Raw genomic sequence first — 27,777 nt, 5'->3', positions numbered from 1 at the left:
AATTTTAAAGTATGCTCAGTGAAGTGGCCAATGCCATATTAGTGTGCTCACTCTAGCTGTTCAGGTTACATTTTAATTCAATACATACTATTACCAGCTTCTTTTGGAGAAGCATATGTGAAAGCATCAACTTAAAATGCCACCAAAAATAACTGACACCTTTTAATCAAGACAATGGATCTTTCTATTTCTTCTATTCTAATCACTTGAAAGGGACAGAAAAATGATTTATTTTGTTTGTTTGTTTCTTTTTATCCCCTGACACTGAAGGTTTTCTGGTTTTCTGGGGCTGACTGAGACAGTATGTAAGAACATCAGTGGTATCCTTCAAAGGCGCCAGTGTCTTAATAAAATAATCATTTCCTAATGCCGGGAGGAGAGCACGGGATGAGGTGAGGTTCAAGCAAACTTCCAAATGTGTTATCTGACCTTCATGGCCTTCTGGCTTGGCCCCTTGCCTTTTCCTTAACATCTTCTTTCTCTTTACCAAGCTAATGCTCCCTCTCTGATTCCAGGGGAGCTAGTTCTATGGTCCCCACAATTCCCATGGCATCAAAATGCTTCACCTCTGTCCATGTCCCCTCTATCAAAACAGAACAGGCCTTTAATGAGGGGGCTTAATTTGTGCACTCACTCATTCAACAAATACATACTGTTTACTGGGTGCCAATCACCGTGTTGAGTCACAAAACAAGGCATTAAGTTGAAGAGAAAAACGCATATTCCACCACACTGTAGTGAAGAAGTGTTATGTAAGAGATGTGCACAGGGCACAACAGGCACACTTCACACAACAAGGTTTTGGAACCGAGTATATGCAGGAAACCAAGCAGTTGCCACAGAGGCATACAGAGGATGTTGGTGGCACAATGGTTAGTGTTGAGGGTGGGAAGGAAGTAGAAGCTAATATGACATCACAAAGAGGTTGGGACTTTAAGAAATTAATATGTATAGAGTGAATATTCTACAACAGAAACTACTATTTCCTTTAAATCGATTTTTCTCAGTTAATTCTCACAACTCCTAGAGGTCTTTAGTATTATGATTTCTAACTCACAGGTAGAATAGCAAGAGTGAGCCGGTTATGGCCCATGCTCAATATCTCTCTGCTGACAGGTAACATATACCTAACATTATGTCAGATCAGTCTGAGCCCAATTATTTTTTATATTCTCCACATGAATCTTGAGATCTCCAGAAATGTTTGAAATAAGAATCTTAAAAATAATAAAAAATTTGCCCCTTGGAAAGAGAAACGTGACTAAGATTTACAACAGAAGAAAGACTTGTCATTACATAGTCTTTTGCTTATCTTAGCTTTCATATCATGTCATGTATTATCTATTCAAGTGAATGAGTAAGCAATCAAAACAAATACAGGAGGACTTTAGGATTTGGGTCAATTTGACTCCTATCTGGTATAAGACTTATTTTTAAGTGGTATAGCCAGCATTACTGTTTCTAACACACAAACATTTTTAAAAGACCTTAGAATGTAATATTTGAGTATAAAAAGTATCTCAGAGACCACAGAAAAGGTTGAAAAAGTTATATTCCCATAGCTGGTTACTAAATAATTGTTTTCATTTGGCTGAGACCCCAGGAAAGTAGGTGTCAACTACTCCCACATTCCAGACCACCTATGCAGGTTGAAAAAGGAATAACTGAACACCAGTGTGGGGGGCTTAGCTCCTTAATACTCAAAGGTATAAAAGGGCTGCAGTAAAACTGGTCAAAGAGATGGAAAAAAGAGATGGGGAATGTCTTCAGAGAGAGTTGTCAGTATGCTCCAGGTCCCTACCCCCTCCTCCTCAAGGATGGTTCAGGCTTGCTTGTCCCTCACCTTAACATTAGTGAGAAGGACTTCAGATAATTCATTTAGAGAGATTGATGTTTCCTGAAGTTTTAGAGATATGATCGATTCGTTTCTCACTCAAGCCTGAGAAATCCAAAGTACAAACATCAAGGATAAGAAGGTGATTGAACCCACTTGGGCAAAGCTGACCCACCTAATCAGCAGGATGAAGGTGTGTGTGTATGTATTGTGTGGGTCAGATCTGGGCCAGGAGAGAGGGAGAATAAGACTATTGGCCTTTGCTGTCTTAGAATCTGCCCATGAAGGACACCTAGTTGGAATTCAGAAGGGAGATTCTGGAGGTGTACAGACTAATGTCCGAAGTGTGAAGAGTAAGTTGTAACTGGTCAGGCGGCGGATGCTTCTCTTAGTTCAGGGAACTGTAGATGAGTGAACCCTCAGTAAGCATCCACTAGAAAAAGAGGCAGCTTTAATCATTGGTCCAAGGCAGGGATGTCACCTCGCCCAACATGGAAGGCATTTCCCTACCTTACTTGTTCTCCTCACTTCCCAATGTCACCACTCTTAACAAGCTGGCGAAGCAGCTGTAGAACACAAAAGCTGGGGCAAACAGCAAAGCTGACCATGCCGTTCTTTTCTATTTCAGGTGTATCCATGCAGCTGGTTGAGCTAGTGAATCTGAGAAACTTTTACTGTGAAGAAAATGTCATCATTACATTGATAACTACTGAATCGAGACCATTTGAGGCTAAAGTGCTTTGATGACTTTTAATTATCTGAATGTGACCAGAAAAGTTCGTGCTCAAGTGGTGGTGAGTCAGACTTCTCTTTCAGTGCTAGTTCGAATGGGTAGAAGAGAAAGCAATTAAAGTTGGTTTTCTGTTGGTATCCTCTAAAACCCATATATTCAATATAAACATTACAATAGAGGGACTAAATCTATGTATCATCTTGGCATTATCAGAACCAAGCATTAGTATGTTAAGCTAAGCACAACCTGAGTTTCCCCACCTGTAGAGTATGGTGGACACATTTAGTGAGCTAACCCTGAAATGCAGTCTTGAAATGAACCCTGCTGTATAGCTTTTAGATGACCTTGGCAGAACAAAGGCCTTGAGATATCATTTTTGTTTCCTCTTATCCCTTATTTCTCTGTAGTTCCTTCACTTACCAATGGCCTGTGAAAGAAACACCAATAACCGGAAATACACTATATTTAGGAATAAATTGCTATGTTTATTTATTTTAGTAGCAGGAAAAATGAGTGTGTTTTCTGAGGATTCTAAGAATAAAGTATGTAAAACATGAGAAGACTAACCATTAATAATGATGGATTGGAGAAGATGACAGATTGCATAAAGTTCTAAATGGAAAAAAACTGTATCCTATAACTGGTTTATTAGCTCTGTCTTGTTTGGGGGCCCTTTTTAAAATGAAAATAAATGCTTTCTGTAGTTGGGGGCCAAAGGCTAACCAATATAAGAACATTCTTTAAACAGCTTTTAAAAATGTTTAAAGTCTTTATGCTTGTTTATTCTAGGTTTCATATATTGTTAAAGAACTTTTAAATGCTAGATTCTTTCAAGTTCAGCAGGTAGTAGGCTCACTTGTAAAAAGAAAAATATATGTTAGCACATGCTGAAATTCAATTAAATATTTATTAAGCCCTTAATATGCCAAAAGCCTTATACAAACCAACAATTTGTATATAAATAATATTTATCTTTTTTGTTTTAAATTATAAAAATAATTTATAATACTTAATATCTTTATAATATAATTGTAATATTTTACAATATAAAAAATACTTTTAAACTATAAAAGTAATTTATAATATATAATTTGCAATGTTCATGGCAAAACATTTTAGCCATACAAGAGATAAAGTAATAGGTCAAAAATCCCCTTTTCTCACCCCTTATCTTCTACTACTACTCCTAGTAGAAATCCCTAGTAAAAGATTCTGTGTATTCTCCATAAAGTCTCTCTTTCATGAAATGTTATGTTTATATCTCTGTATATAATAAATGAAACAGATAACATAACTAAAATAAAGAACACACATAACAATCCCATTTTTATTTACATTTGTAATAAAGAAAATTTAGGGAGAGGTGACTTTAAAAGGATTAAGGTTAGATATAAAAAAAAAAAAACTCATCATTGCTTTAAAGTTGTCAAAGCCCCAGGATAAAACAGCAAAAGTGTTTGCAGAATCTCCTTTGACCTACATCTGCTTTTTAAATTTTAAGTCAATATCACATGGAGAATAGATCTAGAATGTTGAAATAACAGAACTCCAAAATAGCTTCTTCAGGCTTTAAAAATAATCACAATCATACGATTCCTACAGTAGCTGGGAATTTGAGCACAGAACCTTGTCTCCTAACTTATAGCTAAAATACAATGAGATCATTTAAAAAATTCCTCTTGAATTTATTGAATTCCCTAATAAACTATCACCAGGTATTTTTCTCATTAAAAGATATTCAGAAGCCCTCTCAATAAATAGTAATAATAGGTTTCTGAACTTGCCATACAGGAAGCAAATAAAAAGACTGAATAAACCAATAAGAAATTAAACAGCACTCATTAGATTTACTTAATTACTCAAAAGAATTATTTACCCAACTTAAAAAAATGATTTACCACACATTACCCCCAAAACTATTCTAAACGATAGAGAATCCATTTAGTTTAGAATTATGTATGCAGCATTACCAACAATTTAACAGACACATGAAAATGTGTGGGGAAACACTGAGAAACAGAAGTTTTATTGAGTTAAATATTAAGATAAGTGACAGTAATTTTTTAAATATTCAATTTACTTCCAGAGGAACATTTTTCCATATGTGGCATTTGGCTGCTAACTTCAACACTGGATTGAGACAGAAATTAGGGAACTTAATTAAAGAGCTAAGAGAACATCTGAAAATTCAATAGACATTATTTAGACAGTAAAGACGCTTTGAATTTTTGATCACATATGATATTACTATGGTAAGAGAATTTAACTTTCTTGCAATTTTTGCCCAAAAGGTGAGAGAAAAGTCAATTTTAGGTGTTGTTTCCTACTATATTTCTTATTTCTGAATCTTGGGCACTGAAGCCCTTGCTCAATGGATAATTATTGAATGAAGGAATGAATAAATGATTTAATAAAAAATAATTTTAAGGAACTCACCTTTATGCTGAATTTACACAAATCTTTGTAACTGTTTTTGTCTATAAGGAGTTTGTGAAATCTTACCCTATCTTTACAAAACACACAATATAAACCCCTCCCAACACATATTTCTAACACGAAGTACTACCTGTATTTAAATACAGCAATGATTTGCAGCTATAACATTTTTGAACTGCCTCCAACAATAACCTAAAACTTTTGAAGCATGTACTTTTCTAACAGAATTTTTGATGATATATTTATTTTTCCAATGAAAAAGATATATTTACTATAGAAAAATAATTCAAGAAAATAAAAAGAAAATCCCAAGATTTTATCATGCAGAAACAATCACTGTGAGATCTACTTTTGGAGTGTAGACCAACCTATGTAAAAAGGTTTTCATCTTGCTCTTCTCACTGAATACTACAATACAACTATTTTGCCATGTTATAAAAATTTCTCATATTGTCTTTGAATATAATGAAATAACTTAGAATATAGACCTACGATAATTAATTCAGCCACATGTTACTGATGAACATTTAAATTATTTTCAATTCCTTGTTTTTTAAAAATATTCTTTATTATTACACCTGTGTAATGGGTATTGTAGAAAATAGGAAATAAGAATAAAATACAGAAAATATCAACATTAATTCCTAATACCCAGATGTTAGCATTGTTAAGATCTAGTATATCCTCTTGGATCTTTTATGTACATACAGATCTGTATGTTTGTGCCTGTCTTCAAGTGTATACTAAAATAACGAATTACATTCATATTGTATTGTAGCTATATTATTTTGGAGGGTCAACAATCTCCATCTATTTCAGAATAATTTCATCACACCTAAAAGCCAGATCATATTCACACACAATTCCCAATTGTCCCAAAATTATCCATTAGAATTGGATTGTCAATAATTAACCAAGCTGCCATTCCCCAGACTTGTTGAAGACTTCAGAATTTTTGCTGTTAGTAACAGTTTTGAAATGGAGACTTTTGTGTATCAGGCTTTTTCTATCATTAGAATTGTTTCCTTAGGAGAGGTTCCCAGAAATGGAATTAATGAATCAAATACCATGAACTTGTAAATCTCTTGATTCCTACTGCCAAATGACTTTCCAAAAGCATTGTACCAAATCATATTTCCAACAGTGGGGCACAAGAATCTTTTTTAAATGAGCAAAGTTATATTAAAGGAGACTTTTGAACAGAATTTTAATTTGATGTCAAAAATAACGAAACTACATTTTATATGTTTTCATCAACTATACAACTACACAATTTTATATGTTTCTGCCAAGTTCAGGTCAGTTAATTGAATATGCACTTCACACATAGAATTTAACTAGGTAAGAAACATGTAGTATATAGTTCCTGCCTGCAATATACACATAGAAGCTATTGAGAAGATAGAAAGGACCATAACAAGATGATGTCAATAGAATGCTAGAAGACAGTGACAGAGATGCACCCAATGATTTGTAAGAACCAGGTTCAAAGTCATCCAACCCAGTGTAAGAAGAGAGAAAGTTCATGAGGGCTTCTTAGAAGGTATAACAATTTAGTTTATCTTGATGGTTAAGTAGGAGTTATCCAGGGCAGAAAAAAAAGGAGGGAGACAGAAGAGGATAGTCACAGCAGAAGAATCAGCATGATCTTCAAGAGTGGCCGGGTGCGGTCGCTCACACCTGTAATCCCAGCACTTTGGGAGGCCGAGGCGGGCGGATCATGAGGTTAGGAGACAGAGACCATTCTGGCTAACATGGTGAAACCTCGTCTCTACTAAAAATACAAAAAATTAGCCCGGTGTGGTGGCGGGCGCCTGTAGTCCCAGCTACTCGGGAGGCTGAGGCAGGAGAATGGCATAAACCCGGGTGGCGGAGCTTGCAGTGAGCCGAGATAGCGCCACTGCACTTCAGCCTGGGCAACAGAGCGAGACTCCGTCTCAAAAAACAAACAAACAAACAACAACAACAAAAAAGAGTGATCTGTAATACAAGTTGGTGTACACAGGGGCAACTAACCAGCCTTTTTTCCTGTCTTTTCTTAGCTTTTATGGTATGCATCATTCCTTTAACATAGTTTTGACAATATAGACAATACAGTTCTATAATCACTTCTTATGCATATAGCATATATTTCAGATCTTCCAACTGTTCTAAGGAAGAAGGATTAGAATTAATACCTTCTCTAGAGGACATCTGATGAATAAAATGGACATATTTTTACTGTCACAGTAACTAATGGTGCCACTAATAATTACTAGGCAGAAGCCAGAGAAACTTAACTTCCTACAATGTGTGGAACATTTCCACACAAGAAAAGAACTGCCCTACCTAAAATGCCAATAGTGTCCTACCCTCGCTTCATAAGACATACTGAGCCAGACTGTAAGTCCCTTGAGGATAAAGATGGCATTTTACTTATCCATTACTCTCATCACACCTGTAACACATAGATGCTGGATATAAATAAACATACAATGAATGCCTCTTGGTGGATTAAAATAAAAATTAGTAGAATTTCAAAAATAAGAAAAATATTCAGAGCGCTTCACCAACTCTCTTCTAATTTACTCCACTATTTACCATGCATCACCATTACGGGCATTACCAGAAAACAACGAGGCTGTAGGATGCTTATAGGTAAAATAAAATCAGTGGCAGCCACCTATCTCATCATTTCAATTGGCAAAGAAAACAAATCAGCTTTAATTCCCTCTATTATTTGCCTCAGGGGGAGAAAATTCCCAGAGACATTCAAGATCTGTGAAAAACTTATGTTTAAATAATTGTGACTTAAATCCCTTACCAATAGTTACCTGGAATTAAAGCATAATCTTTCGAAGCTTCACACCTAACATGTTACGAAAAGTGCAGAATAAAATGATAAGTTCACACAAGTACAATTTGTTCTTAATTGTTTGATTGGACTTTTTGAAGTCTGCAGCATGTATTACCTTTAAAAGTTTCTTCTTAAAACAAAATTGCCATGATTTATTTTTTACTGAATCTTTACACATCATTAAAACACAGTCATTTAGGCTTTAAGACAACCACAGTGTTCTTGAGGGGGGAAAAGCACCCTAAAAACATAGGGTTCTTAAGGTTTTTATTTTACAATAAAACAGGCCACAGGCAAATAAACACAGTTCTGAGTTAAAAGTAGCAGGAGCATTAGGTTTCAGAATTATCGTAAAACAGGAAGGTTGTGAGGGTGTAACAGAGGATGAAAGCAGCCTCAGCCCTGGAGCCTTCCTGCTGACTTGGGCCATGCCAAAATACACAATGGTTTACACACAGCACAAGTACACACAAAGGTGCACACGCACAGTACTCAAAGGATAACTTACTTAGGATAGCTATTATCTTTCAAAAGGTCTCGTTCACAAGTAAAAGATAATTTTTTAAAAGGTTCAAAGAGTTAATGCAACTCTTCCTGAAAATAACACGCCACTAGTACACTTGGATTAGAAATGGTTTTCAAGCATGTGCATATTAGCAGTTTCTATTAAGGTAAATGCCATCTGGAAGAATAATCTTCTCTCTTTGATGATAATTCTACAAACACACATACACATTGAAATGCCTGGAACAGGTTTACCTCTAGTGTCAGTGTTGAATTTCTCTCTGAACAATTGCTTTAGACCACATCTCAGAGAAAAAGTAAATATCTGTGTTGGTAAATATGGCTCAAAATATACACTGCAGTAAGGAAAATATACATTGTGGCAAAGAACACCATACCTACAGTTATAGCCCATTCCAGTAAAAGAAGTGGGAGAATATGCCAAATGGAGGTAGCAGTTAAATTGCTCACCAGAAAAATAAAGAAAACCAGGTCATTATTTTTCCTTCCCTGAAATAAAGAAGCAGCTTCTGCTTAGTTTGGAACAGTCACTGCAAAAAGGGAAGCTTGTGTTTATTCAGCTCTGTTCTCAGCAGTCCACTTCATTAGGCTTCTAGTGCTTTTTTTTTTTTTTTCTTACTTTGTTGCAGTAATTTGTGGGTACTGTAAAGCCTACTCATTAAGTGGAAACTCAGAATCCTGTAATGCAGAATATAAGCAAAAGACAATATAAATACACATTAAAAAATGCAAACCAATTTCCAAATATTCTGCAAGCTCAAAAAAAAGGAAAACCTGAAAATCTAGCTACTTTTCCAAGATCATAATTTGCATTACTAATAATTTATATTTTTACCTATAAACCTACATAAACTTAATGTAAAAATACTTGACATTCTTGATAAAATATATGGATAAATTCAATAAGAAGAGTGTAAGCTACAACATATTTGTCACAGTTTGAAAAGAATTCCTGCATAATTTTAATCACAGTTATTACACAGGATTACTTGATAATTCCAAGCCAAATACTTAATCATTTAAAAATACACAAGTCTACAATAAAATGTAGCCTCAAAAAGTACTATTTATAGAAGATGCTGGTAATAACAAATGTGATCATAATAAAGATAAGATGCTTAACATCTTTTTCCTAAAATAATCATACATAAAATACATTTCAATCCAGCCTCCTAGAATAAGTGCAGTGGTTACCTTCTGCCGTAAATAACGGGTCAAGGAAATTGAGACTCACCACAGAAAAACTGTTAACACCAAATCTAGTTCTTAAAACAATTTTAAACAATGTTGATTCTGTTTGAAACATAAGCAACAACAAAAAGTCTACTTTTTCTTAGCAGGCTAAATTCCAAACAAAAAATGATCCTGTTTTCCAGGATAAAAATAGAATAAAAATAAAATTAGGGATACAGGAAGATACTGAATCACATCATACACATTTGCATTGATGGTAATAGATATAGTTTAGTAATTGGATCCCTGTTGACACTTGTTCTTCTCTTGGCTGAGAGGACACAGACTGTCAGGTTTTCTATCTCACTAGCTGCTTCTTGGTCTCATTTTCTGGTTCCTTGTCTTTTCCCTGACTTAACTCTGGTTCCCTGGGGTTTAGTTCTTGGTCTTCTTCTCTACCTATAGTCACTTCCTCGGTAACTTCATCTAATCTCATGATAAATATCACTATGTGCTGGCAACTCTCAGATATGTATCTCTGGCCTAGATCTCTTTCATGAACTCCAGACTCATATACCCACCTGCCTACAAGCAATGTCTACTTGTATGTCTAAAAGATATATCAAAGTTACCATATCTAAAAAAAGATCTCCTGACATTCCCCCTCAAACCTGCTCCATATGCCATCTTCTCCATATTGGTTGTTGGCAACACTAACCTTCCAGATGCTCATGCCCAAATCCTTGGAATCATCTTTTACCCCTTCCATTCTCTCACAATCTGTATTAAATTCATCAAGAAATCCCTTTGAGTCTATCTTCAAAATATCCTGAGGGTTTTTTGGCATATGTGGTTGTTGTTAATAATATGACTAATAATTCTCTCTACCTTCACAGCGAAGAGTACAGAATAAGCCAATGTCTTTCTCAACAGGATTGCTAGGGTCCTAAACTATAATTGAGATCATGTGGTCTTCTGCTGAAAGCCCTGCTATGGCTGGCTATTTTGCTCAGAGTAAAAACCAATACCTTCAAAAGCCCTGTGTAGTCAGACCTTTCTTTCTTATCTGACCTCGCCTGCACTTACTCTCCTCTCACCACTCTACTCCAGCCACTCTGATCTCCCTACTATTTCTTAAACATTCCAGGCATCTCACATCCTAGTGCCTTTGGCCTTGCTATTCTTAGTGATCAGAAAACGTATCGCTCAGATCAATTTATGGCAAAATTCCTTACAGTTTCTCACACCTTATCCTGTTTGAAAATTGTAACTTTCCCTCCATTCCCACCTGATATCCCCCATCTGCTTAACTCTTTCTTTATTCCATAGCACTCACTAACTTCTAAAATTTACTTATGAATTAAGTCTGTTTTGTTTTTGTCTTCTCCTCTTGTAATGTAAGCTTTAGAAGAGCAGCAATTTTTTGTCATTGTGTTGACTGGTACGTGCCAAGCCACATAGACTAACACATGCCACATACTAAACACTCATTAAATATTTATTGAATAGAATGGAACAGAATAGGATGAATGGAATACATTAGGTTGGGAAATCATAAAATAGAATGGAATGAATAAAATAGGATCGAATATAGTACAGTAAAAAAAATAAAAGAACAGAGCAGAACAGGTTGGTAGGGCAATTGGCTGTTCTCAGTTTCTAATCTGTTAAAAAACAAAAAGGTTGAGTTCTAAAAGAATGAGATAACTATGAAATGATCTGCACTTCTCAAAGAAGTCATAAATCCAAATTATAATGACAGAAAAATTAAATACCTAAAATTGAGTTGAAAATGGTTTTAAAAAAAAAGAATGCCTTTCCAAAAAATGAAGGCATTCCTAACCAAGAAAAGTAAGCTATCTCAATATCCTAACAAAAAAAAAAAAAAAAAAAAAAAAAAAAGGAACTGGGAGAAGAGAGAGAAAGAGGAGGAAGAAGAAAAAAAAAATCCTGCAAAGGTAGAAACAAACGATTTTGGAAAGAATAAATGAAATGCCTACATTCCCAATTTACTTCAAAATAACATTTTCCCATAAGAACCTGTATGTATGTATGTGTGTGTTTGCATGTGCGTAAAATATGACTTCACCAAAAAAAAAAAAAAACACCTTTTTTATTTTGAAATAATTATAGACTCATAGAGAGTTGCAAAAGTAGTACAAAGAGGAATCTTGTGAAAGCTTCACCTAGTTTTCCCCAATGGTTACTTCTTACATAATAATAGTACAATATCAAAATCAGGAAGTTAACATTCTTAAAATGTTAATAAATTGAATCATACCATGTGTAAACTTTTGAAATTGGCTTTTTTCCTTCAGTATAATGCCCTAGAGGTCCATCCAAGCTGTAGTCTGTATCAACAGCACGTTCATTTTTATTGCAATGCAGTATTCCATGGTATGGATGTACCACACAGTTTGTTTAACCATTCATCTATTGAGGGACACTGTGAACGTTTATTGTTTTGAGTTATTTCAAATGAAAACAGCTGCAATGAACAACTGTGTACAATATTATGTGTGAACGTAAGTTTTAATTTTTGTAGGACAAATTCCCAGAAGTGCAATTTCTGGCTCATGTGGTAAGTTTGTTTGTTTGTTTGTTTGTTTGAGACGGAGTCTCGCTCTGTCACCAGGCTGGAGTGCAGTGGTGCGATCTCAGCTCACTGCAACCTCTGCCTCCCAGGTCCAAGCGATTCTCCTGCCTCAGCCTCCTGAGTAGCTGGGACTACACACGTAACACCACACCCAGTTAATTTTTGTATTTTTAGTAGAGATGGGGTTTCACCATGTTGGCCAGGATGGTCTCAATCTCTTGACCTCGTGATCCTCCCACCTTGGCCTCCCAAAGTGCTGGGATTACAGGCATGAGCCACTGCACCTGGCCTATTTTTTATATTTTTAAAGAACCAGCCAAACTATTTTCCAGAATAGCAATATCATTTTACATTCCCAACACCAATGTATGAGTGCTCCAATTTATCCACATCCTCACTAGCATTTCACATTGTAACTATTTTTGAATTCTAGCTATTATCATAGATAAATACATTTACCCAGTGATATTTAATATGTTTTTGTATGCTAACTTGATATTTGTATATCCTCCTCAGTGAACAGTCTTTTAATATTTTTGCCCATTTCCTTATTGCTCTGGTTGGTTATTTTACTGTTGAGTTTTGAGAGTTATTTGTACATTTTAGATATGAGTCCTTTGTCATAAACGCAGTTACAAAAGTGTTGCTTTTTTTATATAGTGAAGGTTACACCAATAGACTCATATACACTTACTAAAGCAATAAATCCAAGAGCTAATTACATACCAGATACAACTACAGACATACCTCATTTTATTTTGCTTTGCTTTATTGTGCTTTGTAGATATTTTTCCTCTTACAAAGTGAAGTTTTGTGGCAACTCAGCTTTGAGCAAGTGTGTCAGTGCCATTTTCCAGCAGCATGTGCTCACTTCATGTCTCTATCAAATTTTGGTAATTCTCGCAAGATTTTAAAATTTTTCATTATTATTATATATGTTAGGACAATATGTAATCAGTGATCTTTGATGTTACTAGTGTAATTGTTTTAGAGTACCACAAACCACACCCGTATAAGATGGCAAACTTAATCTGTAAATGTTGTGGTGTTCTGACTCCACTGACCAGCAGTCAGTCTCTGACTCTCTCCCTCTCCTTAGGTCTCCCTATTCAGAGAGACACAAGAATATTGAAATCAGGGCAATTAATAACCCTACAATGGCCTCTAAGTGTTCAACTGAAAGAGAAAGAGTTGTACATCTCTCACTTTCAATCAAGAGCTAGAAATGATTAAGCTCAGTGAGGAAGGCATGTTGAAAGCAAGACAAGTGGAGAGCAAAGACTCTTGCACCAAACCACCAAGTTGTGAATGCAAATGGAGGGAGGCAGGGAGGGAGGGAGAGAGGGAGGGAGGGAGAGAGAGAGGGAGGGAGGGAGGGAGGGAGGGAGGGAGGAAGGAACGAAGGAAGGAAGGAAGGAAGGAAGGAAGGAAGGAAGGAAGGAAGGAAGGAAGGAAGGAAGGAAGGGAAAGGAAAGGAAAGAAGGAAGGGGTTTCCTGAAATGGAATCTACTGCTGGTGAAGATTCTGTGAACATTGTTGAAATGATGACAAAGGATTCAGAATATTACATAAGCTTAGCAGATAAAGCAGCAGCAGAGTTTGAGAAGCACTGACTTCAATTTTGAAAGAAGTTCTAGTGTAGGTCAAATGCTATCAAACCACATCAGCATCACTTGCTATAGATAAATCTTTCATGAAAGGAAGAGTCAATCAATGCAGCCAACTTCATTGTTGTCTTATTTTAAGAAAGTGCCACAGTCACCCTAACCTTCAGCAACCACCACCCTATCGGTCAGCGGCCATCAACATTGAGGCAAGACCCTCCGCCAGCAAAAAGGTTATGATGCAGTGAAGATGATCATTAGCATTTTTAAGCAATAAAGTAATTTTTAATTGAAGTATGTACAGTTTTTAGGCTAAGGCTGTTACACACTTAAATAGCTAAATTATAAAGTAAACATAACTTTTTTATGCTGAATAAAGTAAGTCAGCCAGATTTCACAGGCAGACTGTATTTTAGCTGCTCTAGTAAAAAGATTTAGTATAAGTTATAACTATTACAGAAATTTAGTTTTACTGGTTACCTTGGAATATGATTATCCATGGGGTCTCTAATCTCAAATTCTTCAGGACAGACCATTGCAAATAAGCAAGGCCTCAAAACACACAATGGAGGGAAGTTTCACTGTGAACATGCTCAGGTGAGGGGAGACTGGTGACTCAGCGATTCTCCAACTCTGTCCCTGCTGGAGAACTTTCTATGGATATATTTATATTTGTTGATGCATTACATTATTAATAGGGAAAATACCACCTCATCACTAAACAACACAAAATACCAACAAAGCAAGAAACTTGACTTGCCTATTTTAAAATGGTAATAAGTTCTATAAGCTTCATCCTAGGTGTTAAAGTCAAACAAAAGACGAAGAGAATGAGAAAAAGGAGAGGAAGGTGCCAGGATAGGTCAAGTTGAAATAGAAGGAGAAGTTACCATTTATTGAGTATCTCCTTGTGTCAGGCACTGTGATAGGTACTTGTCATCAGCTAACTAGTCTAATCCTCATAAGAACTTCGAGAATTTGTATTCCGAGTTTACAGGTGACAAATCTAAGAGTCAAAGAAACTTTACACCTTGTTCCAGATGTTACCCAGTAAGAGTGAGATGCATGGGACTATACATCCCATTATAAAAGCTGACTTCTTGCCACTATACCAAGAATATTTCCACAAGTTTATATTCTGAAATCATATTCTTACACTAAAAGATTTTTTTTTCAAAAACAAAATAGAATCACTAACTCCGAAAAGAACATCTCTTTCCAACATCTATGCAATCATTAGGCTAGGGCATGTAGTGCTTGGCAAAAGGGGCAGGAAGAAAAGCAGCCAAAAATTTAGGATATATTCAAATTACTCCCGTTCACATATTCCTACAGAATAAGATCACAGTTTTGTCAATATGCATAATATAAGTGAGAATAGAAATTTGTATTGGGAAAAAAATAATGTAATCTGAGGAAGTAAACTTGCACTAAACTCAAGAAATTTTAGTCTAGAGATTCACAGGCAAATAAGAAAGTCAAGCTTTATTCTTTTCTGCTCTCTTATTTTATCCTATATAAGTAGGGAGGTATTTAGGGATGTTGTAGTGCATAGTGAACCAGTAGGTAGAATTTTGCTACTTAACATATAATTCTCTTGACACTACAGTGCACATGTGCCCTTTCATTCATTTCATATCTGCCATTTTATTTCTTAAATGTATTAAATTTCCCTGAATCTCCTTATGGATATCTGTTTGGCATTTTCACACCTCACACTTAGAGCAGGCACTGTACTGGTGCTGCAGGTATAAAGTACCAATACACAATGCCTCTTTCCAAGGAACTCAAAGTCAAGCCCAGCAGTTCCAAGACTTCTGCTTTACGGTGCTCATGGAATATCTGTAATTTTTTACTACACTCCCTAAGCTAAAAGATATACCTAATAATTGAGTTTCTTGAGTTGTCAAGTCCAAACAATTTAATAACTATTTACATCCTAAAAACGCAACACCTTCTAGTCACTATCCAACTTCACAAACCTTGAAGTCAGATTGAAAACTCCCATTCTCACTTCTTATTCCACAATGATATTTATCAAGTATTTGATTCTTATCACAGCAACTTACAAAACCAAGTTTTACAAAGATATATTATTTTAAAACAAACAAACAAACAAACAAAGCTAATGTTGAAACTGTGAACTATCTTGAGTTAGTAGTTCATTTAGTGCTGGACAGATGTCATTGTGTGTTCATTCAAACTTTAAAATATCCTACAGCACTCCTATGGGTCCACCCTGGGGTGTCTAAGCACACACTTTGGGAACTATAAGTTTAGTGCAGGATTTCTCAACTTTGGAACCATTGACATTTGGAGCCAGGTCATTTTTTGTTGTGGGGGGAGCTGCTCTGTGCATTGCAGGATGTTCAGCAGCATCCTGTGCCTCCATCCATTAGATGCCAGTAGCATCACTCCACCCCCACTCAGTTTTGACAACCAAAAATGTCTCCAGATATTGCCAAAGGTTTCCTGGAGGTCAAAATCACTCCTACGTGAGGTTCACAGGTTTCCTGGAAGAAACAGATAAGTAAATCAACATTTGCCAAGGAATAGCATCATGGCTCTGATAAAGTTAGCCATTTGGCAATGACCTCCACAATGCAAATCCAGTGGTAAATTCTTTATGTATTTGACCTAGATGATCAGCTCCCCCTTCCTGAAATACTGTCTTTCCTTAGTTTCTAATAGTTCACATCCTCCTATTCTCTTATTAACCACTCCTACTCATTTTATTTTTGTTGTTGTTAGACTCTCTTTCTGCTTGCTAAATGGTGGAGCGTCCCAGAGTTCAGACCTCAGAACTTGTGTCTTCACAGACTATGCTCACAGCCCTGGTAGGCATGTCAGCACCATAACTTTAAGTACTATCTATAGGAGGATGATGCCCAAATACGTATCTCTGTACTGACCCTTTTCCTAAAACTGTCCCTTCAACATCTCCACATTGATGCCTGGTTGGCATCTCACACTTAATACAGCCAGAACCTATTAACACGTTTTCATTCTTAAACTCATCCTTCACCCAGCATTCACCAAGGTGCCACCAAAATCCATCCAATTATTGAAGCCCAAAACCTAAAGAGTTGTCCTTGAGGCTTAGCTTTCTTTAACCTATACCAAAATCTATCAGATCTTATCAACTCTACCTTCAAAATATCCTTCAAATCTGATAACTTCTCCCCACCTCCAGTGTTGTCACCTAGATCCAAGCCACCAACTTCACTTAACCAAATCACCATGACAGTCTCTAGCTGACCATTCTGCTTTCACTTTGGGTCCTACAATCCCTTCTTACAGAGCAGCCAGAGGTTGCCTCTATGTATTTTACAACACAAATAAGATCAAGTTATTCTACACACTTAGATTAAAATCCAAAGATCTTACAGTGGCCTCAGGACTTTATCATATGGCATCTTGGTGTCTTCCTGGTTGCATTTCTTGCTGCACTTCTGTTGGTCTCAAACTTGTGAGCCACTTTTCTATTCCTAAAATACACTGAGCAAGTCCAGGACTTTTAAATATGCTGTTTCCTATACTTAGAATGCTTGTCCCTCAGATATTACTGCTGTTCACTCTCTTCCTTCTTTGAGGTGCTGATCAAAATCACCTCAAAATAAACTTAAATTTTATGTTTTAAAAAATATATTCCATCTCCTCCATAAGAATGTAAGCCCCACAATAGCAGGAAAATTTTACCTTTTTGTTCACCAAGACTGTAGACACTTAACATAGCATCTGGCATTTAGCAGTATCTCAATTCATATTTTTAAACAAATGAATACCAGAAAATATGATGAACAGGTCTGCATGTGGTGTCACAAAAGTACAGAGAAGAAAGGCATGTGAATCTGAACTGGGTGATAGGGTAAGTTTCATAGAGCAGGCAATGTTTTAGCTTGGTTTTGAGAAGGGAAAAGCAGAAAGGGAAGGAAAGCACTCCAAGTAGAGGAAATGGCTTGGTGGGTCAGAGCTCAGAAGATAGAAGCAGCAGGGCTTGTTCAGGAAACTCTAGGCGGGTGAACAGAGCTGGGGCACTGAGCAGCAGTCCTCAGCCATTTTGGGTCTCCACATCATGCAAATTCACCATTCACATGTCCCTCAGAAAATCTTCCATGTCGTTTTCATGTAAAGATGTATGTCCCTCTATTTATGATGTATCAGAATCTCTTAAGGTGTGGGGGTAGAGAGTTTGGAAGGAAACCTAGAGAGAAAAAATGACTCAATAAATACGCAGGGTCTGTCAAAAAATAACTTTAAAAGGTGTATGTTTATGCGTGCATGATCATGCACACTTAAATATTTTTATTATCTTGAAAGTGATGGAGGCATTTTGAACCAAGGATTACCATGGTCAGAGCATTCTCCTAATTTATTATTATTTGTAAAATGTGATATCTACATATTGCATGACATAAATATACCATCAGCTATTTCATCATTCCTGTTATTGAGATTTTAGGTTGCTTCTAATTTTGCCATTATAAATAACAGTAATTAATATACTTCATTAATTTTTGAACATATTGCACACTTAGGATAAATTTCTAGAGCTAGATTTACTCTGTTGAAAGGCTATAAATATTTTAAAGCTCTGATACATAGTGGTAACTGATCCTCCAGAAAGAAAACAGGCACATATTCTCCCATCAGTAGAGTATAGGGCCCTTTGCCACAATCTTATTAATATGAAGTATTTTTAAAAATATTTCCAAATTTAATAGATTTATATATCATGATGCTATTTTGTCTTTTCTTGATTATTAATGATGTTGAGCTTTGTTTCATGTATTTACTGTCACTTATTAATCTCCTTTTTAAAAAAGTATCTGCATATATTCTATATGAAGAAAAATCTTAGAATTTTCCTGTATTGCAGGACTATTGCTAACATTTAACAGTATTAATTGATTATTAAAACATTAAGTTAGGCATCCTATGTGCCAGGAACTGCTTTAAATGTTTTATATATATTAGTTCATTCAATCCTCATAACAGTCATATGAAGGATGTTTTATGAATGCATTTATATTAGAGATGAGGAAATTGAGGTATAGAGAAGTTGGTAATTTGATCAAGTTCCACAGTTATCAAAGGAGGGAGGCAGAGTTTGCTTCAGATATGCTCCTAACCCCTCTGTAGGAGAAGCTCTAAGGGGAAAATGAGTTTAATTTTGTATGTGTCATTTTTCACAAGTCTATAGAACATCGAAATCAGTGGTTCTTGAATGGAGATGATTTTATTGCCCAGGGGTCTTTTGGCAACTTCTGAAGACATTTTTAATTGTCACAACAGAGTGGAGTGTTGTGCTACTGGCATCTAGGGTGTAGAGGCCAGGGAAGCTGCTAAACATCCTACAATGGAAAAGATAGTGCCTCACAACAAAGAACTGGCCAGTCCAAAATGTTAACAGCATCAAGACTCAAAAACCCTGATCTAAATGGATATATCTGTAGGAAGTCTGGAATTTAAAAAAGCGGTCTGGGCCAGAGAGAAAGATTTGGTATAAATAATACAAATTTACCATAAAGGATTACATTTTCATGAATCACTATGAACATATGTTGTTATCTAAAATTCCACTCACAGTCTGCTTGCCATCAAATTTATTATTAAGATTTACAGAATTAAATAGACTATAAAATCTGAACATTTAAACACATATAATTCATTTAGAGAGGGCCTTTGTATTTCAGTCATTGTACAGATATAGAATTCCTGTTTCTGTTCCAACAAAACTATTTCTAAACAAAATTCCACATAATTAATTATTATGTTTGTCACCACAATGCTTGCAAGCAAATAAGGTCATTGCTGAGTAATACAGAACAGAATATTTTAGACATTAGGAAATTCCAACCATAGAAAAACACAAAATTAAGGAAAGAATTTATTAGAGAGACAATTGAGCCCCAATTAGAGTCATTAGCTTATGTGCCCCTTGTGAAATAGTGCCATGTGGATATGGCAAGGCATAGTTGGTGATTCAAAGAGTTTCTTCAGGAAGTTAAGAGCTACTTTCGCTCTTCTGGAATCTTGGCTGGCACACCGGGCTGCCAAGGTCACGTTCTACTGGCAGGCTGCAAAGCAAAAGGCACCCATCCATGCACATTAGCAAGGGGCAAGGTGCCAACTGGAAGGCATGGCAAAGGCTATCTGCTTCCAGAAAAAAAACGAATGTTATAACCAGTTGTATTTTCAACCGGAAAAAAAAAAAATCATGGTTCCTTGGATATTTGAAACACTTTATGCTATTTCCAGCTGGGAAAGTTAAATAACCATCACTATAGATGCCATGTATTTAGTGGGGTGGAGTGTGTGCTTTGGAGTGAAATACCTGGACTCAAATTCTGGCTTTCTCACTCACTGGCTGTATGATCTTAGGCACATTACATGCTTGGTGTCAGTTTCTTTATCTATAAAATGGGGAAAATAATAGTATCTATCTTCAAAATTCTTGCAAGAATCATGTAGGTTAACATATGTAAAGTCCTTACAATCGTGTTTTACTTATGCTAAATGCTCATTAGTATTGGGTATTTTAATACACTTTTGAAATAAAAACATTACAACGTTTAAATTTCAATGTTCCTTTTCTAAATAAAATAGTCTTACATTACAGACAAGAAAACTCTTCGCAAGTTCTTTGTACCTCCTTCACAAAAATTCTTTATACATCCAAGGCTGTCTTAAGTCTCCTCTTAACTTATGTCATCATAATTCACTTTGTTTAATAGAGTACCAACATTATCTTGAAATATCATGTAAATATTTCATGTCTGTTTAACTCCACATGTCTACGCCCTGACTTCATGCAATAACTTTTTAATAGTATATGCTGGCCTATAATAAGGGCTTCTTTTAACATCTAGAACACATCAAGTTCTTGTCTACTGGCAAGCCTTAGCACAGTGCTTGACACATCATTGGGATTCAATGAATATTTGTTAAATGAAAGAATAAATATATTTAATAAGGTTTCTTCAATTTGATGATGACAGTGTTATATGTGAGAAAGAAGGCAGCAATTTTATACTGTCTATAAACTCCCCCACCACCACCATTTTTTTTTTTTTTTTTTTTTTTTTTGAGACAGAGTTTCACTCTTGTTGCCCAGGCTGGGGTGCAGTGGTGAGATCTCAACTCACTGCAACCTCTGCCTCCCAGTTTCAATTGATTCTCCTGCCTCAGCCTCCCGAGTAGCTGAGATTACAGGTGCCCACCACAATTTCCGGCTAATTTTTTTTTTTTTTATTGTATTTTTAGTAGAGACGGGGTTTCAACATGTTGGCCAGGCTGGTCTTGAACTGCTGATCTCAGGTGATCCCCCCCGCCTGAGCCTCCCAAAGTGCTGGGATTACAGGCGTGAGCCACCATGCCCGACCAACTTTTTTCCCTTTTGCCTTATTTGCTATCAAAGATACTTATGCTTCCCATTGACATTTGTTTCTTTATTTTATTTTAAACAAATTGACATACAGTAAAATTGACATTTTTGGTGTACTCATTTTAACACATTTATAGATTCAGATAATCATAATCACAAGCAAGATGTAGAAGAGCCTCACACCCCTGAAATCTCCCTTATGCTCCCTGTACCCTCACCCCTGGCAAGCACTGATCTGTTACCTACCAAATGTTTTTCTTCTTCAGTTTAAACAACAACAACAACAAACAAAAAAAAACCCCAAACTTTTTGTTTTGGAATAATTTCAGATTTTCAGAAAAGTTTTCAAGATAGTATAAGTTCCCATATACTTTTCATCCAGTTTTCCATAATGTTACCATCTTATATAACCAAAAGACATTTGTTAAAACAAAGAAATTAATGTGAGTACCGTTTACTAAACTACAGATTTTATATGAATTTCTTCAGTTTTCAATAGTATCCTTTTTGCTGTTCTAAGATCTAACCCAGGGTCCCAGGTTGCATTTACTTGCTGTCTCCTCTGACCTGTGACAGTTTCCCATCTTTCCTTGTTTTTCATGACCTACATGCTTTCTGAAGATTCCCGATCAAGTATTTTATAGAATATTCCGGAATTTGAATTTGTCTCATTTTTTTTATGATTGGACTGAGGATATAAATTTGGGGGGGAAAACAATGAGTGAAGTGCCCTTCCCATCACACCCACATAAGTAGAGTAGAGCCACATGGCTTGTCACTGCTGATATTCACCTTGATGACTTGGTGCCATTGTTTGAATGTGTTCCTGTGTTCCCTAAATTTCATTTGTTTGAAATTTAATCTCCAAATTCATATGTTGATGGCATTTGGAGGTGGAGCTTTTGGGAGGTAATTAAGATTAGATAAGGTCATCAGGGTAGAGGCCCCATGGTGAAACTGGTGGCTTTACAAGAAGATAAAGAGAGACCTGAGCTGGCATGCTCTTGCCCTCTCATCATGTGATGGCTTCCACATCGCACAGTAAAAAGCCCTCCTTAGAGGCGGCCCCTCCACCTTGAACTCCCTATCCTCCTAAACTGTAAGAAATATATTTCTTTTTTTTTTTTCTATAAATTACACAGTCTCCAGCATTCTAACACAGAAGCAGAAAACGGAATGAAACTTGGTTAAAGAGGTTTCTGCCAGGTTTCTTCACTATAACTTTACAATTTTCCCTTTCCTATACTCCATTCTTGGAAGTGAGTCACTAATTTAAAAGTATTATTATGACTATGCTATTGCAAGCATAATTTATCCATACCCCTATCATGTGAAAGTCATCATGTAAAGGGTACTTTCCTTTTACTTATAACTGCACACATGAGTCAAGTATTACCATTCTGACTTCACAAGGGAATTAAGGCTCATGGACGTTAAATAGCTATTAGTTAGTAAGGGGTAAAAGTAAAATTCAAGTGTATGAATATCTGATTCCCAAACACATGCTCTCTTCTCATCAGACTGTCCTTGCATCTACCACAACATAAATGTCAATGAAAATGAAGCGATAAATTCCTGTCACTGTTTCTAAGTATGCAACTCACAGACTTTACTTTTACTCCTTAACATACCAACATACTTAACTAGTGTTTTTATTTCACAAGGCTGTGGCTGAGCTGTGTGATAATTAGCAAACTGATAGACAGGACCTGCCATTAGTGGGATACCAGACAACACAGATAAACATCATCAAGTCTGGGAAGAGGAGGACTCAATAGAAAGTGAGATCCCACAGGAGAATGTAAGTGAATGCATGACCAGAAAAGAAATTCAGGGTGAATGCCAGAGAAATGTACAGAAAATAATAGCAGACAATTGTTACAGAACAAAACTACTGTAGCTCCCCTCTTTCCACACAGTTAAGGCTGTAGAAGAATGAGTGGTCTACTACAAAGTCCATTAAGCTTGTGAAGCACAGAATAGAGCAGAGGTCATGTTGGGCACACAGGATGATGCTGCCTGAGGTTATGAAAGACTGAAGGCAAGCCCACCAACTGAGGCCTTAGGAAAGCTGCTGGCCTACCTCTTCACTCTGTGGCTAAAACCGAAGTGCTCAAGTTCAAGATTTGGGCATTTTCAAGAGTTGCAATGTTTGTGGGCACTAAATAGGTACTCAGACATTAACTACATCTCTCTGGAACTTAACTATTCTCCCACATAACTTTTAGGTCAGACTGGGATGAACCATATACAAAATCCAATGGCTTTCTCTGTATGTAAGGGAATTTCCAAGGACTTAGAACCTTAAGGTTACTTTTGGCTTTAACTTCCTGTCTCCACTACATTATTGTTTTTGGCTTTGCATTTTCCACCTTTACCCATGTCCTGGCACTGATACTGTTGTTGACAGAAATTAGAAAAAAAAAAAAAAAGTTTCTGCTTTTGATCCCTATTTATTTTATTTATTTAAAAATAAATCACTCATTAATTTGTGGGGATTTTATTGTAGCATTGGAGATGAGTGCAGCACAATCACTGTAAAATGTAATTAGATACAAGTAATTTTTTAAGTCTATTGGCTCCTCTCTCTTATTCCTTTTCCAAACCTTTTCCCCTGTGTCCCAAACCCCTTAGTTTGGTTCCATTCCTCTAGAAACAACAATGATAACAGATACGTTTCTTCCATTCTCCTGGCAGAGAGATTCAACTCTCTCCTTCACCTGTCCCAAAATTTAGTTCTTAGTCTCTTCTGGTAGTTTCTGTTAGAAGATGAGAAAGCAGAATGGAGAAGCATGGAGACAATTTTTTATTCCGGATACACTTAAATGTTTGTTTTATGATTATTCCTGTTAGTTAAATTTTTGTAGTAGAGTGAGAGTAAGTTAGCCCTATAGTTCAGATGATCCCAAGAGAGTTAGGAGAATGTGGAAATGTGTTAGCAATAAGAATATTCTAGTAAATTAATTTCCAGGGGAAGCTGGGAGAAAGCACACACAGATACACACATAGCATTTTGTGAAAGCATTTATTTCATAAATGTGTTTTTAAAAATTTTAGAATATTCTATGTTCATGAGAGTAGTAACTATGACTAACTTATTTAATACCCTCCCTAGTATATTCTCATGAATTTACAGAGGCTTATGGAGGACTTTTGTTGTATACTATTTAGTTAATAATCTCCTATGTCCTTAAAGTACCTTAACATTCACACATGTGTTTTCCTTAACCCAAGAGTTCTTATATATCCAGAATTTTAATCAGATGAATCATTCGGGGTGGTTTAAAGTTCCATATAAGTAAAGGTCAAACATTGGAACTATAATGTATTAGCTAGATTAAGTAGAAGTCTTCTTAAATATACACATAATCCTCATGTTCTTAAATAGAATATATTGAATATAACTGAATGTTTCCTCACTGAATGTGGGTCCATCCTGAAAATTAAATATTTTACTTTTTGTAAATATAATAATGTCCTGTTGAGGAATATGTAATTGTTCTCCAAATCTAAATAGTTCTTTCTTATTTTGGGTTCTCCCAAATTAAGTCACAAATTTTAGTTCAAATTTGTGGTTTAGTTAGGAGCTGATTCGGGAAAACATCAGGCTTATAGTAGAGTAGGGAAATGAGACAGTAAAGGAAGGCAGCCAAGAAAGCAGGCAGATTACCACAGTGACAACTGGAGCTTCATCCTTCCAGGGACCTCTGGTCACCAGTGCACAACACATACTTTAGACTTAACCAAGGGGCAAGGAAGCTGGGATATTTACACATCAACTCTGTCAGTCATTCATTGCAGGCTACTTCCTGGTGGCATTAATTCTCTGGCACTTTTAACCTGTCATGCACCTGGATTGTGGTGTAGGCTTGAACTACAAAAGAAAGCTCTGAAGCAAAGAAAGATTTATGCTGACAAGAGCCAGGCCAGGGAACATAAAAATGACAGAGCCCTGGGAGGTTTGAGTGGGGCACCTACAGGTTCTGCTAAAAGCTCCTCATAGGAATATGAGTTTCTTTGGCTACCATCTGGTTCCCCTCTCTTCTTCTTTATTGTTAAGAGTTTCATTGATTATTCCTTGCCTGTTCATAGGTTTCCCTCTTATTTTCTTCTGTTTTGTTTGCTAAGTTCTGTGTATTTGAAACGTAAATTTCAAAAGCTGTTGTACTTGGTTATGAAATAGAAGTAAACGCTTTGTTTTTGCTTAATGCCTTTATGGGCTATCCCCAGAGAAACGTTTGTAGATTCAATGCAAACGTTGTTTCAAAACCATTTCTGATACTTTCTTTGTTCTAGCATTTGTTATCAATAAAATGAGATTGTTGGATAACTGAGTTCTGGATGGATTAGCTATTAATAAAGAAATGAATATATGTAGATATAGTAGAGATCATCATTGAGAGAGATCACAAATGTCGATCAGAAATATCCATCACAAATTTTAAACTTATGATATCCTCATTAAAATTATAGATGTAAATATATCAGGTCCATGGCAATAATGGGCTTCCTCAGTAGTCTCTTTTAGGAAATTTCTCAGAATGGCTCCAGTATTATTAACTTAAAATATTTCATGTTATAAATAATAATAAGAATATCAACAATAATATTTATTGCATCAATTTGGGGGTGATTTAAAAATTGTATGACTTCTGAATAAAAATGATGGATTGACCAAATGTATTTATTTCTACTCCCTTCGGAAATGCCATAAAATGACAGTAAAAGAATTAAAATGCTATAAACCTACAACAAAAAAGGAAGAGGGAAGAGATGACAAGAATGAGCAAGACAGAGTTCAGTTAATTTCTGAAGACAGAAAGTGAGCTGGATAGTGATTTACAGCCCCATTGAAAGGAGAAAGCACAATCCGAAGTAACTGCAGTGAGTGAGCAACAAGCAGCCTCATGCCAGCGAATCCCTAAGAGGTTCAGAACTTGCAGAAAGGCACAGAGGAAGATGAGTGGTCAAGCGCAAGGTCAAAAGTGCAGGGACTGGTTTAAGGTCTTATTGTAGCGTACTTAAATCACCATGTCCATTCCCCTACAGCCAAGACATTTCTCCTCCTCTCCAGGTCTCTGCTACTCTCTGTATTCACTACCCTTCTTTTCACTAGACGAATAGAGTTATTCCCTGGACAAACAAAACTGAGGTGAGGCCACAGCCCTAGCAGAAACATGGGACACAAGAGCTGTACAGTGGTGGTTTGACTGCAATTCCGCAAAGCACACTCACCCATCTACTTCCCCAGCTCTGGCAAACAAGCACATTGCCTTCAAGCAGAAGCTAGGAAAATTCTTTTCTTGAGACATCCAACAATTCAGGAGATGAGAAATACAGATACTATATGCAAGGATTCTCTCTTTCTCTCTTTTTAATTTTTTTTTTTTAACGTCTTATTCCGTTACCCAAGCTGAAGTGCAGTGGTACAATCACAGCTCACTGCAGCCTTGACCTCTAAGGCTCAATTAATCCTCCTGCTCCAGCCTCCAAAGTAGCAGGAACTACAGGCATACACTGCCACGCCTGGCTAATTTGTTGTTGTTGTGTTGTTGATGTTGTTGTTGTTGTTGTTTTGTGGAAATAGGGTCACCCTGTGTCCACGCTGGCCTCAAGCAGCCCTCCTGCCTCAGTCTCCCAAAGTGGTAGCATTACAGCTGTGAACCACCACGCCTGCATATGCAAGGATTCTTTCTAACCACATACACACAAACACACATGTGCCTACTGAAAGGGCTGCTAAATGCCCAAGCCATCTATACCAGAACCCCTCTATGCTACAATTGCCATACAAATGATGAGCTTCCAAAGATCAAATGCTCGCTTTTAAATATGAAAGCTCCCAACACGCAGGAGAGATCAAAACAAACATGAAAGGAGGAGAGCGCAGAAAAAGTATAAAGTGCACGCAGAAAGATTAAAGTGTGGTTAACTATAATTAATAGCCTCTGTCGAATAGAGGAAGTTACCTAGTACGTTAAAATAAAGAACCATGCACTTTGATGAAAAACTTAAAAAAAAATTTTAAACTCTTTGAAATTAAAAACTCAGTAACTTAAATTAAAATGTCACTAAATGTTCTCGAAGACAAAATGAACTAAATCTACCTGAAAGAAAATACAATTAGACTCTAATCAGAAAGTCTAACACTGAACTAGTAGGAACTGCAGAAAAATAAGAGTAGAGAACACAAAGGGGAAGAAGTTATATTAAAGAAAGGAAAATAATTCGAGTAAATATCTAAATACTGAAAACATAAGCCTCCAAGGTGAAAGAGGCCATAGAATTACCGAGAAAATGAATAAGGTAAGATACACTGTTATACAATTTTAGAACCACAGAGATAAAGAGAAGATTCTCTAAAAAGCTTCCAAATGTGTTGGGGAAGCCAAATGCAAAGGAAAGAGAATCAGACTGGGACTAGAACTCACAATAATTTTCCGCAAGGGTTCTATGCCCAGTCATACAAATCTATCATTGAAAAAGATAGAAAAATGACATTTTCGGGCATGTAAAAATTCAACAAATAAAAGCTATTGTAAAATATTCTTCCGAAAATTAAAACAAAAATAAAACCAACAAAGAAGCCACAAGAATCCAAGAAAGAGAGGATTACACAAGAGAACAGCAAAGGAACAGACAGACCCAGGATG

At 36.2% G+C, this 27,777-nt stretch overlaps 1 protein-coding gene across 50 annotated transcripts in view; it reads right to left on the bottom strand.

The window, feature by feature from the left end:
• Positions 1-27,777, bottom strand: part of LOC105475646 (histone deacetylase 9) — a 919,991-nt gene that overhangs the window by 442,802 nt on the left and 449,412 nt on the right. For 2 of the 50 annotated variants that reach the window (XM_071094038.1, XM_071094037.1), the window contains exon 3: positions 17,825-17,941. The exons of the other annotated variants lie outside the window; for them this stretch is intronic. The gene's annotated coding sequence lies outside the window, so the exon portion shown is untranslated. The remainder of the gene's footprint in view (positions 1-17,824; positions 17,942-27,777) is intronic. 50 annotated transcript variants of the gene reach the window in all.

Source organism: Macaca nemestrina, chromosome 4 (assembly GCF_043159975.1).
Source record: "Macaca nemestrina isolate mMacNem1 chromosome 4, mMacNem.hap1, whole genome shotgun sequence".
Taxonomy (NCBI): Eukaryota; Metazoa; Chordata; class Mammalia; order Primates; family Cercopithecidae; genus Macaca; species Macaca nemestrina.
The sequence above is the reverse complement of the archived record's forward strand: the minus strand, read 5'-3'. Positions and strand labels throughout refer to the sequence as shown.